The following is a 15,391-nucleotide window of genomic DNA, read 5'->3' as shown; positions in this document are numbered from 1 at the left end:
CTTGGGAAATTTGACAATTTTAAAAGATCTCAAATCAAAGGAGGGCTTGTTATGTTGTCTTCAACTGTACTGTATGTGTAAATCTTTCAATAAGCCAATATTATTCTTTTTGTTGGAATACCTGAAAAGAGTTGCCTGTAGAATGAACAATTATCACTAGAAAACACACACACACACACACACACACACACACATTACTATTAAGTTGTTCTATTGTTGTCATTACTATTTGTGAACAATCATATCACAGCATGCTGACAGAAGACAAGATTGTTGCTTACAGATAGACGTTAAAATAAAGCATGGCTTTTCTGTATTTGTTATGATGACTGCAAACCTGTACAAGTGATGAACAATTTCATATAAAGTTTTTTTATTTTCATGCATAACTCTTTTGATTTATCCCTTTTACAAAATAAAATCATTTAAACTCAATATTTCAAGTCTATTTTTATTCATTTTTGCAAGTATTAATATGCAGTCATCACATACATTTGTTTATTTAAATACAAATGTAGTCTATTTAAAATACTTAAAATAAAAATGTGATGTGTGTTAATTTTTTTCAGGATGCTAATTGGCTTTACAAAAATGAATATTTTCATTACTATGATTATTATTCATTCATTCGATTTTCCTTCGGTTTAGTCACTTTAATCATCAGGGGTTTCCACAGCGGAATGAACTGCCAACTTATCCAGCATATGTTTTACACAGCGAATGCCCTATTTGCAACCCAGTACTGGGAAACATTCATACACACTCATTCACACTCAAACACTACGACCAATTTAGTTTATTCACTTCTCTGGAGCACCTGGAGGAAACCCACACGAACACAGGGAGAACATGTAAACTCCACACAGAAATGCCGACTGACCCGGCCAGGACTCGAACCAATGACTTTCTTGCTAGTGCTAACCATTGAGCCATCGCATCAGTTATGGTTATTATTATGATTAATAATTTTTTTTTTTTTTTTTCGAATTTGTGAACATTCCCTTCTCTCTGCCATCGTTCAAATAAGCAGATAATCCTGCCCCAAATACATGCCATTGCAGAGCCATTGTTGCTATGTTGATCTAGTTGGGAAGTAAATAGTGCAATGTTGACATAGCGACACAGAGCCACTGTGTAAATTAATATACAAAAAGCGTCTGGTTGTCTCAGCTAAGGTAAGAGAAAGAACATTGACTTTAAACATTTGCCTTTATAAAAGCCATAGAATGTGTGAGGTTCCATGAACTTGCGGTGATCTTGCAGGATTCAACCATATTTGAGCATAATTTAATAGGAATGGTTCTATAAGCTAAACATCAAAGAGTGCTGATCAAGGAGACTTGTAGTGATGTACAATTCATGAACTAAAGTCTCAGAGCACTTTTGCCTCTTTGTTGGACACCGTGCCCGAATCTGAGGAGAAAAGGGTGTGAAACTTTTACTGTGTCCAGATCAGATCACAGGTCCGATCACGCGATTTCAGACTCGATCGGAATCGAATGTTACCTCCCGATCAGGACTCATATATATATATATATATATATATACATATATGGTAACACTTTACAATAACATTTAACATAACATAACATTACATTTACAGTTAACATTAGTTAATGCACCGTGATGAACTAACAATGAACTACTGTATTTTCATTAACTAACGTTAACTAGCCTGAACAAATACAATAGTAAATGTATTGTTCATTGTTTGTTCATGTTAATAAATGCATTAATTGACATTAACTAACGAACCTTATTGTAAAGTGTGACCATATATATATATATATATATATATATATATATATATATATATATATATATATATATATATATATATATATATACACACAAATATGTAAAAATAAAATAAAATAAATTTAATAAAAAATAAGGAACACCCTGAATCTTCACTCATCTTTATTATATATATATATATATATATATATATATATATATATATATATATATATATATATATATATATATATATATATATATATATATATATATATATATATATATATATAATTTAAGTTTTAGATCAGGTTTTGGTATCAGTATATCAAATGACTTAGACTCAAAGGCAAAAAACCTGATCAGGACATCCCAAAGTTTTATTCTTATAAGAACATTGGACTCTATTTTAACAATCTAGGCGCAAAGTCTAAAGCGCAAGGTGCATTAAGGGCATCTCCGAATCCACTTTTGCTATCTTAAGGATAAAAATACGCTTTACGCTCTGGTACATGGTCTAACAGAGTTGTACTTATTCTTTTAATGAGTTATGGGTGTGTTTTGAGCGTAACGTGCATTAAACCAGTCAGTTGCATCACGCCATGGTGCATTTGCTATTTAAATGGTGGACTTTGTAAGTGGAAAAACTCAACACTTCACTATCGAGGAAACAGTTAAACAGACCATCTGCACTAGGATAAAGAATGAACCTCATTTATTGGGCCTCTTTACTTTCTCTTTACTTTACTTTTACTCTTTACTTTGGTGGAAAAGAAAACGTATGCCCTCCACTGAAGACATCCATTAGCCTACATAATTAATTTTATTTGTTAAGTGCAAAGATTTGTTTGAAAACTACTTCTGAATTCAGTTCTAAATTCCAGCAAACGAATAAATGAACAATATTAACGAAATGTGTCTAAAAGTTATATCCAAACATACGTCCTATTCTTATGCTCGACAGGTGGACAAATATAAACTTGTTTTTATTAAATCAAATTTATATCTATATATGCATATAACAAATAATACCACTTATAATAATATTATACAAATGCAAATTGTAATGAATAAACTGAAAAGTCACCTCAAAATGAGGCATGGAGGCAGGGGTTTTTATAGAAAATAATAATTTTTGATTCACAAATTCCACAAATCAGTTTAAAAGACTAAATTCAATGACTCTCAGTCATTTTAAACTCTTGCAGGTTCCCGTGTGGCAGTTTAACATGATGCAGGTATAAATAAGTGCACTGAATATCAGTTTCAGCTTTATTTTAGATCACATTATATTTATTGTAATGGCTATAATTGAACGTGTTCCAGTTCAGTCTGTTCAGTCACACAATAATCGTTTTTGTCTTCAAGCCACATAAACTCACTGTTATTTACAGCACTGTTTCTGCTGAATTTTTGAAAAGTCTAATTCAATCCAATTTGCTTCCAATTTCGAACGATTCATGAGTGGTTTATGAGAGATTTTATTGCTTGTTTTACTGCCAGCTATATGGATATGGAAAGCACCTCAGTACTACGCCTTGCATGTCATGTTCCACAAAATTTTGCAATAGAAGGACTTTGTCATAACAAATGAGGGAGTATGATGAATAAAACGAATATTGCTCAGTCACTAGTGATAAGACGCTTGTTATAGTGATTACGGTTTGTTTTAGCTTAGTGCTGCAAATCCCATTTGTGGGATATAAAACACGAAATTATGGTAATCCATTTATACAAGCTGTTTGTCTTCTCAAGTGTGCGGCTTTTTAAATATTTAAGAGCCATTTACTGGCAATTCAGGTCCTTTTAAAAAAAAAAATCCCTGTTTTTTTAGGAATCAAGTTACTTCCGAATACCTGAAAAAGAAGCTACAGTCAGTTTTATCCTGGTTTAACACTGCATTATGAAAATCATTACATTACATTACATTAGAGATGAAGTGTCAGTCCCACTGTCTATTGAGAATAGAGGGTAGTCATACATGTACAGGTATGTTAGCTTATATGCAATATTTATCAAACCAATTTATTTATTGGATGAGTAATACTATTTACACAGTGTTATTTACACTACGGACTGCACAATGTTTTTCTTTTCTGCATTGTATATTGATGAACAGATGATTGAATGACTCTATTTGAGTAGAATCCATAATTTTAGATCGATTGGGATGATTTTGTAGGCGAGCGCATCTACATGAAATATATTAAACAAATTACAAGCATAGATACATTAGAGCACCGATGCAAATGAAATAAACAGTGCCTTATGGTTTACAGAGGAGTCTAAAAGTCTTCAGGTACAGAAATTGAATTAATAGATGTAATATGACACTGTTTTTATTGTATAAATAATTAAAAACTGTACAAATGTTTGTAGAAACTAGGAATGCAACAATACAGACTTCTTACTGTTTAGTTTTTGGGTTTGTAGGATGCAGTTTTAGTAAGTATGTTCATTAAAAAAGCACTGTTTAATAAAAAGAAAAGATAGTAAAATACAATATATAATTAATACAATATTGAAAAGATAATACTAAAATAAACAGTGCTTTTCAGGTTTTAAAAAAATCAATAACAATGCATACTGAATAAAATCTTTACTGCATAAATTGAATAAAGGTTTACTATTACTGAGCTTTATAGTTATTCAATCAAGAGCAGAGTGATCATGATCTTTTGTTGTTTGATTAAAAATAAAAACAGACAGCAGGATTAAGTGTGTTTTTACTTTAAGATGCAGCCCAATTGAGAAACTAACAACACAATATCCTGAATGTTTATATTTTAAGGCATCACCAATTGAATGTTCTCCAAGTGGGGTGGACATAACTGAGTCTTACCATTGAGAAGAATTAATATGTGGCTCGTAACTTTCATTCAGCTGTTTAGATGAAGCACTTCTCAGATCTCTGACATGCGGCTCACGTCACTTTCATTTTCACGTGAAAGCATCTCCTACTTTATTGCTTACTGATGGATATTTACTCACAGGGAACCATGTTTCAACGCATGGACATGCATTTTAGCATGCACAGAGCTAGTTCAGATATTAATGGGATAAATGCACATGGACTTTTAATTTCAGCTAGCCAGCCTCAGCGCTTTCGGTGATCTGTCTTTCCATTATAAAACTGCCACATTTAAAGTGTGATTTCTTCAAAAAATCAGTGATCTTCACTGCCTGCTAGATATGCAATATAAATTGGGTCACAGACCAGAAAAGAACTAAATTCCATTTCCCACCACAATGTATTTTTCAAGAGTTCACACTTAGCTGATGATTGATTATAAAGCTTGTTTTGCATGCTTCCCGGGAGAAAGCCCTGAGCTCATAAGATCCTCGAGCCCGGGGCTCCCTCCCATTTGCAAGGCATTTGAGCTCAGGTAGATCTCGAGAACTTTCCTGCTGTTGTAACTAATGAATAGATAGGGATTGCTCTTAAGAGATACCTATTTTCTAGGAGCATGTCTATGGTGCCGATTTGGATTAGTTAAATAACTTAAGTTGCATGTTTTTGGACGGTGGGAGGAAACCGGGGAACCCGGGGGAAACTCACGTGAGCACGGGGAGAAAGTGTAAATTCCGCACAGAAACGTAGGCTGGCTTGGTAAGGACTAGAACCAGTGACGTTCTTGCTGTAAGGCAACAGTGCTAACCACTGGGCCACCGTGCCACCCATCTAGGAAAGGAGGGGGAGTAGGGGGGAAAGGGGGGATTCTTCAAAACATAGATGGCTGTCATATGGAACTTAGGGTATTTATAGTGGCTTAGGAATCATCTGATTGGTGAATCATAAATTTAATAAAGCGGGGCCAGCTGCAAGCAATCATAAGCACATGATCCTCTCGAAATTAGTTTATAAATACACTTCACCAAAATATGACCCCAGTATTTTCAATGGAGTTTCTGTGCTCACCTGCTGATCCTGATGGCGCTAGTGGTTACTTTGTCTTTTATCTCGTTTTACATTTGATTTTAACAGCTAAATGAGTGCTTAGGTCAATTTAACTGATTGTATTTAAATAACATTACAACATCGATGCTGTAAAAGAACTTTATGAAATTGAAAATAGTCACATTAAGCCTTCACCAGAAGTGTATCATTGGTTGAAAAATACTAGCTATGCATATACAGTAGCTCATTAAAGGAATGGTGGAAATGCAAAATAAGTTTTTTTACATTTCAATGAAAAACCGAAAAACAAAACAAAATCCTTATGCATAATGAACCGTGGATGTTGTAGTGATTAGTTTAATAGTATTGCAGCATCACTAGTACTAATGTATAATTTATTGTTTGGATGGTTTAAAATAACATGACATGCTTAGTTACATGACTTAAAACACATTAAAAATTCTGTTATTCCTCTGTTTTGCACAGACTCCACCACTGACAAATGATTTAAACTACTGTGCTGCTTAACTATAATCCAGGCTCGACACTGCAGACCATGTAGTGTGACTTTTGCAAATGCGCACACTGCGATATCAATGCTGAAACTATATATTGTGCAGCCTCTAGTATTTACATGGTTAAATCCCTGAATTAAATTAAATCAGTATCATGATATCTAATTAGATTCTCCGTTCTGATGTTTTATCTTTTATCAGTATATGATCAGTTTATATCCACCCCATATTCTTCCCTCTGAGCTATAGTGACTATCTACCTTGCCAATTGTTTATGTTATTGACTTACCATTAAAAAAAATGCTATAAAATAAAGTGCAATCCTAAATTAACAATCATTATTTTAGTCATCTATAATTCATGACTTTGGCCCAATCCTGATTCTACCCCTTAGCCCTTCCTCTTACCCCTACCCCTTGTTTTGTGCGTTCATGTGAAAGGGTAGGGGTGTCCTAATTCTCTTTAGCTTGAAGGCGTAAGGCTAAGGGAAAGGGCTAGATACCCCTTGAAACAGAGACTATTCAGGACCACACTTAAAACCAAGAGGTAAGAAAATTTCCCAGAATAAACCAGCCACAATTCTAGTGCAGGGGTGGCCAACCTGCGCCTGGAGAGCCACCTTCCTGCAGATTTCAGTTGCTTCCCAGATCAAACACACCTGAACCAATTAATTAGGATCTGAACACCACGTGATAATGACAGGCAGGTGTGTTTGATATGGGTTGCAACTCAAATCTGCAGAAAGGTGGCTCTTTAGGAACAAGGTTGGCCACCCCTGGTCTAGTGGCTGGGAATGACCTTTTTACAGTGTCTGCTATAATATTAATGTTGTTTTTTGTGTGTTTACATAGATAAAATATGGCCACTGTGTAAATGCACAGTACAGGTACGATCTTATTGCCACATTAGATCGTTATGATAACATGATATGATAAAACAACTGGAATAACTACAGCGGTTGTGATCGTCGATCTCATATCAGCTCGTGATGACATATGATGAACTGTGTAGGTCTTGTAGTGCTGTCCCATTTCTAAATTTTGAAGCCCTTGCCCTTCACTCTCTTTTTCAAGGGCTAAGGGGAAAGGGTAGGGGCACAAAAATAGAATTGGGATTGGGCCTTTGTAAAGCCACGATAAACAGTGGCTGATTAATCGAATAATTATAAAAGCAATGAATAGATAAAAGGAACAACATGGTATAAATATAGCATTTTTACATTTTTATTAGACATCACATCCTCTGAGTGGTCAAACTGACTAACTGTAAATATTGTCCCCAGGAAAATAATGCCCAAAATGCAGCAAACTCTATTTAGGCATCATTAATATCGTAATGTAGAATGTATGAAATAGTTTCAGTTACATCACTTATATGATCTGCCATTCCACCTAAAATACAATTGGTTGACTTTAAAAATGATCAGTATAAGAAAAGTAGCAGACATTTTTTAGCCATTCAATGTGGTTGTAAGTTATTTTTTTAAGTTCTGCGATATTTAGTTTGCACTAAGATTCCACAGAGGCCGTTATCATTGATTTTAATTCAGTGTATACTATTAATTCATTCATTTTCTTTTCGGTTTAGCCCCTTTATTAATCAGGGGTCGCCAAAGCCGAATGAACCGGCAACTTATCCAGCATATGTTTTATGCAGCGGATGCACTTCCAGCTGCAACCCATCACTGGGAAACACCCATACACTCTCATTTACATGTATACGCTAGCTTACCATAGCGTGTGTCTTTGGAAACTCCACACTGAAATGCCAACTGACCCAGCCGAGGTTCGAACCAGCGACCTTCTTGCTTCTACCCACTGCGGCACAGTGCTGCTTCTCAGTGTATATTCATGTATTTTTATTTTTTGTTGAAAAAAAATCCATATTTTCTTTTGAAGCACAAGATGGAACAGTCGTTAGAAGTCACTCAGAATATGCATACTGTACGTCCCATGCATGTGATAGTGACACACATAAGGCGCTCCATATGCAGGAGCTTCGGGTCACTTTTGGCCTGGGCGAGACAGATGTGTGTACCTGTTAACTGTCACAGCTGCTCCATGTCAAAGTAACTCTAATTGGAGTTCTGCATTGTCAAAGCAATGAGTGCCTGCCAGCGAGACTGTCCCACATCTACATGTCATTCTGTCCTCATCTGTCTCTTGGCCTGACAGCTGCATCTGTTGTACAGAGCCTTAATGAGGGGTTTTGTAGAGTTTGTGTTTGTAACACGCTTACATGTTCTTGTGCTGAATTACAGTGGCCATATGGCTAAATAATTGTCTTTCCTTGCTGTTAGATGTTTGAGTGCTCATGTGATGGAATAAAAATACATTACAGTAAGAAAAGCTGTTTGGGTTTTGGAAAAATTAGACTTGATTCCACAGTGCATGCATGGTGTTTAGCTGTGATCTTTTTTTTTGGTTGGTGAATATATCTGATTCAGTGTACACTTTTGTGTGTTAGTGGATGCTGGGAACATGTGCAACATTTTTAATCCCCAATACAGCAAATCACCTTATGTAACTGATGTTATTACCATGTTCTGGACACTCACTTTACATACTGTATGCACACACTAATATCAAGTTACACTTGTATTCCCCATTAACAAGCATTAACCAATTAATAAAAGATCTGCAGGGGTCTTTAAACGTTTAAACGAGAGCAATGACCCCTGTTACATCTGATGCCTGGCCAATAAAAACATTTGCATAATATCAGACATGTATTTCTATGGTGTTTACATTTCAAACTAAAAGAAATGCGAAGGATGCTTGTGGCTGGAAGGACATCCACTATATAAAACATATGCTAGAGTAATAGGCGATTCATTCTGCTGTGGCAACCCCTGATAAATCAGGGACTAAGCTGAAGGATAATGAGTAAGTACAAAATGTACAATCCCTTCTTTTGAATAACTTCAGCACATCTGTGACATGGGACATCTGGGTCATCACTTGCTGTGGTTGATTTTGCTCCAATCTTCTTCCAGTCTCATCCTCCATGCAATGACAACAGAGGGCTCTTAGCCATATCTCTATTGCAAAGGTTTTTCCAGAGATTTTCAATTAGGTTTAGGTCAGGACTCAGTTTCAAGGAACTGCTTTACTTGCTTTGGTTTGTGATAGGGCTTTCATTTAAGGTTTTGTTGTCCACTGCACTGTTTTAGTTTGACCTCCTATGCTAACATTTCTTATAAGAGATTTCATGGTAGCCTTGAACTGAGCCCATTTGCTTAAGGTGGCAGCTGAAGTGCGAGGGGTTTGCATCTTTAATAAACTACGACAGTTCCCATTCTTTTAAAATTTACTGTGAGTGAGTAATTAATCCATATGATACAGTCCCCTAAAAGTAATGTTGTGTGCTCGTGCTAGGGTATTCTTTGCACTCAATTACCGTACCCAAGCCAGCCAAAACTGAGGTACAAACCTGTGACTGTGTGTACCAATATATACAGTTAAAGTCAGAATTATTAGCTATCCTGAATTATTAGCCCCCTGTATACCCTCCCTCCCAATTTCTGTTTTCGTAATAGTTTTAATGACTCATTTCTAATAACTGATTTATTTAATATTTGCCATGATGACAGTAACTAATATCTTACCAGATATTTAATTAAGATACTAGTAATCAGCCTAAAGTGCAATTTAAAGACTTAACTAGGTTAATTAGGTTTTTTCTGACAGTTGGGGTAACTAGGCAAGTTGTATAACTACGGTTTGTTCAATATTGACCTTAAAATGATTTAAAAAAAACGAATAGCTGCTTTTATTCTATTCGAAATAAAACAAATAGGACTTACTCCAGAAGAAAAAATATTATAGGAAATACTGTGAAATATTCCTTACACTGTAAATAATCAAGTCAGAATTATTAGCCCACTGTTTGTTTTTTCCCCAATTTTTGTTTAATGGAGAGAAGATTTTTTCAAAACATTTCTAAACATAATAGTTTTAATAACTCATCTCTAATAAGTGATGTATTTTATCTTTGCCATGATGACAGTAAATAATATTTTACTAGATATTTTTCAAGATACTTCTATACAGCGGTGTGTGGATGTTTCCCAGAGATGGTTTGCGGCTGGAAGGGCATCTGCTGCGTAAAAACTTGCTGGATAAATTGGCGGTTTATTCCGCTGTGGCGACCCAAGATTAATAAAGGGACTAAGCCGACAAGAAAATGAATAAATGAATGAACTGTCAAAATTTCCTTGTTCTGTTAAACATAATTTAGGAAATATTTAAAAAACAAAAAAATTCAGGGGGGGGGGCTAATAATTCTGATTCAACTGATTCAATATATATATATATATATATATATATATATATATATATATATATATATATATATATATATATATATATATATATATATATATATATATATATATATACATACTTAAAGCTTGTGCTAGTCTGGAATGGATCTTTTATTGACTTGAAATACAAGGGGACATAGTTTTAAAAAAATGTGTTGACATTGAAGGATTAGTTTACATGGTTTATCATCCAAACTGACATGCTTTTCTGTGGGGTGAATAATGAAAGTGCTCCATAATGGCAAAAAGCACCATAAAAGCCTCATCAAAGATGGATGGTGTACAAGGTTTGACATCAGTGACATCCAATAGCATTGGTTTTCATATGTCTTATGACCAGATGTCAGCAAATGTGTATTCATGCATATTCTTGAAGTGCTCTAAAATTACAAAAAGCACTGTAAAAGCATACATTTTTAGGCAGATTTAGATGTCATGTCAGGTTTGACGTCAATGACATAAAACAGTGTTGTTTCTCATGAGTGTTTTGCATGCACATTCTCAAACTGAGTTTCTTTTTTCTGTTGAACACAAAAGAAGATATCTTGAAGAATGTTAGAAGCGTGTAACCATTGACATCCATAGTAGGAAAAAACAAATACTGTGGAAGTCAGTGGTTATAGCTTACTTCAAAATGACTTCTTTTGTGTTCAACAGTAAAGAAAGTCAAACAGGTTTTGAACAAGGACGAGTAAATTATGACAGAATTATCAGTTTTAGGGGAACTATCCCTTTAAGTCTGTTCACAAAAATACATAGATTAAAGTCAGAATTATTTAAACCCCTTTGATTTTTTTTTTTAAATATTTCCCAAATGATGTTTAACAGAGAAAAGAAATTTTCACAGTTTATCTGATGATATTTTTTCTTCTGGAGAAAGTCTTTTTTTGTTTTATTTTGGCTAGAATAAAATAAGTTTTACATAAAAAAAAAAACACATTTTAAGGTCAAAATTATTAGCCCTTTTAAGCTATATATATATTTTCAAAAGTCTACTGAACAAATCAGCATTATACAATAACTTGACTAATTACCCTAACCTGCCTAGTTTTAAATGTCCCTTTAAGCTGTATAGAAGCGTCATGAAAAATATCTAGTACAATTGTATTCACTGTCATCATTGTAAAGATAAAATAAATCAGTTATTAGAAATAAGTTATTTAAACTGTTATGATTAGAAATATGTTGAAAAATATCTATATATATTATATAGCTATACCTATATATCTATATCTATATGTACAGAAATTGGAGATAAACAGGGGGGTCTAATAATTCTGACTTCAACTGTATGTGTTCTACCGTTAAGGAAGTTTAATATCTGAGTCTGTACCAGTTTTTTCCTGACATTTGGAAAGAAAATAAAAATAATTTCATGCATTACTCACTTTTAAAAATTGTATTTTTATTTATTTATTTATTTGTTTGTTTATATACTTGTTTAATTGTGTATTTATTTATTTATTTTTAGCCATTGTTGAACAGCTTGTAAAAAAACGAGACCTTCAAAATCCTGTATTGTCTATGAAGGCCAGTAGATTGATTTTTATGAGATGCGAAGGTCTTGTGACATTTTTGCTGGGATAATCAAAAGGATGAAATGAATGCTTGCACGAGGTTCAGGATAATGCCGAAAAAGCCAATCTGCACTGCAATGTTGATAAATCATGCAAAGAAAAGGGATTAATTCAAACTCTAATCTTACATAGTCGGATATATAACCTATAGTCTTAAATATACTTTATAATCAGACTCTCGTAATCTCAATTCTAATGACTTCGCCTGTCGACATGATGCCGCTGAATTTGCAGAGCGTATGCAAACATATTCAAGGAAGTGTAATTTCTGCACGAACTATCCTTTTAACAACGGATGGCAAGGGTCTAAAAGCTCATCACAGACACGCTGGGTTGTTTTCACTCTTGTATGATGTGTTGTTAGCCCTCTCATCATGACTAAACATCACCTCGCTGCAGGCTAATTGTGTCGGCGCATGTTAACTTGATTGAGGCCTTAGTGATAAATATCAATTATTTGACTCGTTGCATCTTTGAATAAGTAATTAGGATGCAGATTTGTTTAGTCAGCAGCTTCGTCTCGCTGTTCCACAAATACACACATATACACACACGCTCGCTGTCGGCTTTCTTTCGTAGTCTGTTATGTTCGTCTGTCTCTCTTATACGCGCACAGACGTAGCCGCAAAGCTCAGCTATCGACATTTGGCACAAATGGAGTTGAAGCAGGAAATATCAGGTTATCATAATGATCTCTGTTCTTTCCAGATTAGGCAGGGTAGCGTATGGCTCTAACACAGGGGAGAGGAAAATAATCCACGCACACACACAAGCACATTGTTCATGCGCGCTTACAGACATGCATAAAATCCTCATTGTTCCTATCAAAGCTGGGAACAAACAGTCTTATTTAAACATGTAAATAAACAGATCATTTTGGAAAAGTATATCAAATATAAAAAATATTTATGTTAATTTAAGAGGAACAATTGAACTCTGAGCGTTATGTGTTCCTTAAGGACAAAAAAAATTCTGGTTTTAGGTTTTTTTCATTCATTCGTTTTCTTGTCGGCTTAGTCCCTTTATTCATCAGGGGTCACCACAGCGGAATGAACCGCCAAACTTATCCAGCATATGTTTTAAGCAGTGGAACCTAGCCGCAACCCAGCACTGGGAAACACCCACACATACACTACGGCCAATTTAGCTTATTCGATTCACCTTTACCACATGTCTTTGGACTGCGGGGGAAACTGGAGCACCCAGAGGAAACCAGTGTCCTCCTTGCTGGAGGCGACATCGCTACCCACTGCCTCACAGTGTTGCCTTCACTAACATTTACCAGAAACAAAATCTGATTTCAATACTGATACTTACTCCCAGGGCCATTTATTCATTCATTTCATTTCATTCATTTTCTTGTCAGCTTAGTCCCTTTATTAATCTGGGGTCGCCACAGCGGAATGAACCGCCAACCTATCCAGCAAGTTTTTTACGCAGCGGGTGCTCTTCCAGCCGCAACACACACATTCACACACACACTCATACACTATGGACAATTTAGCCTACTCAATTCACCTGTACTGTGGGGGAAACCGGAGCACCCTAAGGAAACCCACGCGAACGCAGGGAGAACATGCAAACTCCACACAGAAACGCCAACTGAGCTGAGGATCAAACCAGGGACCTTCTTGCTGTGAGGCGACAAGCACTACCTACTGTGCCACTGCTTCGCCCCAGGGCCATTTATATCAAAGTTAATATTTAGCCGCACCATGTTGATGTTTTATAACATCTAATTTTTACGAGGTAGGTCGTTAGCCCAATGCTCAACCCACAACCTGGAGCACCAGGTTAGACACACATACACTATGGACAATTTAGCTTGTTCAATTCACCAATAGCGCATGTCTTTGGACTGTGGGGGAAACCGGAGCACCCGGAGGAAACCCACATGAACACAGGGAGAACAGACAAACTGTAATGAGTTTCAGTTGGACAATTTTATCCTTAAGGTCATGAGTTATATTTTTTTATGAAAGTAAATATTAGTGAAATATTACAAATATTACCGGGGTGGGTTGGGTGTGGCGTGGCAACTTTGGTGGTTAGTGTGGTGGATGGCGGAGTGGTGTCGCGGACAAAAGTGAAGAGGGTTGGGGAGTCGCGGAAGAAAGTAAAAGTGAACAGCGGATGGTTAGGTCTGGATCAGATTTTAGAGGTGCCGGATCCAGATCCGGTGTGTTTCAGCACAAATTAAGCCCTGGTTTTCAACAGAAGAAAGTCAAACCATTTTTTAACAAGCACGAGGAACCATAGGTATGTTTCCAGCGACCTATTTTCATGTGCATTTTATATGCGCATAACTGAGTAAGATAAACTTTTTATTTGATAAGAAAAGATGCGCATTGCACAGTGTGTGCAATAAAAAGGTCATGTGATTTTTTTTATGAGATCATGTGATGATAAAACTGTGTGTGAATGGACAAACCAGCAGGCAGAGCACATTGTAAAACATCTGAAATTTTGTTTGGTCATTCTAAAATGCCGTAACCGTTTTAGTATTGGTTTTCATTGCATGTCCGCATCATCTTCTGAGGTGCAATTCATTTATTAAATTAGGAAAAGATTCACGCAGCTACCTCAATAAATTCCATCCGTACTTTTGATATTTGTCACCAGTTAATCAGGAAGTGACTGTTTTGTTCTCTTTGACTTTTGGAAACGCTGCTTTATTTGCATATCTTTTTATGTGATATTCCTGTTTTGCCCATAAATTTAATTTGCATCATTGGATGGAAACAGAATTTTTATTTTTGACATTTCAACCATATGCTCTGTTTTTTTCTTTTTATGCTCTGTTTGTTCTTAACTCCTCCAAGATGCTAGCTTAGATGTTTACTTTTTTTTAAATAAAGACACTAAAAAAAGAAGATTTTCAAATAAAACCATGGTCTTCAGGTATTGTCACTTTATGAAGCATAAAAGTACAGGCATAACAAAATGAATACCTGTGGCTTCTGACAATCCGGGAGAAAAACAATCAGTCTGTGCGAAGATTTGAGCATTATTACAAACATTACTACATTATTTCCTAAGAAGCCACAAGTAACAATTTTGTTTTGCCATCATATGACAGAAGCCGTTGAATTATAGAAATCACCAAGGACCATGCTTTAAGATTAAAATCTTCTTTAACGTGATGCCCAAGGAAAAGGCACTTACGTCTAGAATGGCCTGAAGGGGAGTAAATTTTAGCAGCAAATTTTCATCTTTTTTTGGGTGAACTGTTCCTTTAATGTCTTTGTGGAAAAGGTCAGGTTTTCTGGCTTCCACTGAAGCAGAAGATGCTCTTTTCAAATCTTTCTAGCCAACATGGATCATCAAACTTTCGGAGGTT

General features: G+C 35.4%; 1 protein-coding gene across 9 annotated transcripts in view; it reads left to right on the top strand.

Moving 5' to 3' along the window:
- Window positions 1–15,391, top strand: part of ptprdb (protein tyrosine phosphatase receptor type Db) — a 149,892-nt gene that overhangs the window by 42,361 nt on the left and 92,140 nt on the right. The window contains 1 exon segment of one of the 9 annotated variants that reach the window (NM_001098769.2): window positions 1,137–1,175. The exons of the other annotated variants lie outside the window; for them this stretch is intronic. The gene's annotated coding sequence lies outside the window, so the exon portion shown is untranslated. 9 annotated transcript variants of the gene reach the window in all.

This window comes from Danio rerio, chromosome 1, assembly GCF_049306965.1.
Source record: "Danio rerio strain Tuebingen ecotype United States chromosome 1, GRCz12tu, whole genome shotgun sequence".
Classification (NCBI taxonomy): Eukaryota; Metazoa; Chordata; class Actinopteri; order Cypriniformes; family Danionidae; genus Danio; species Danio rerio.
Note: the sequence above shows the minus strand (reverse complement) of the source record. Positions and strands in the feature narration are given on the sequence as shown.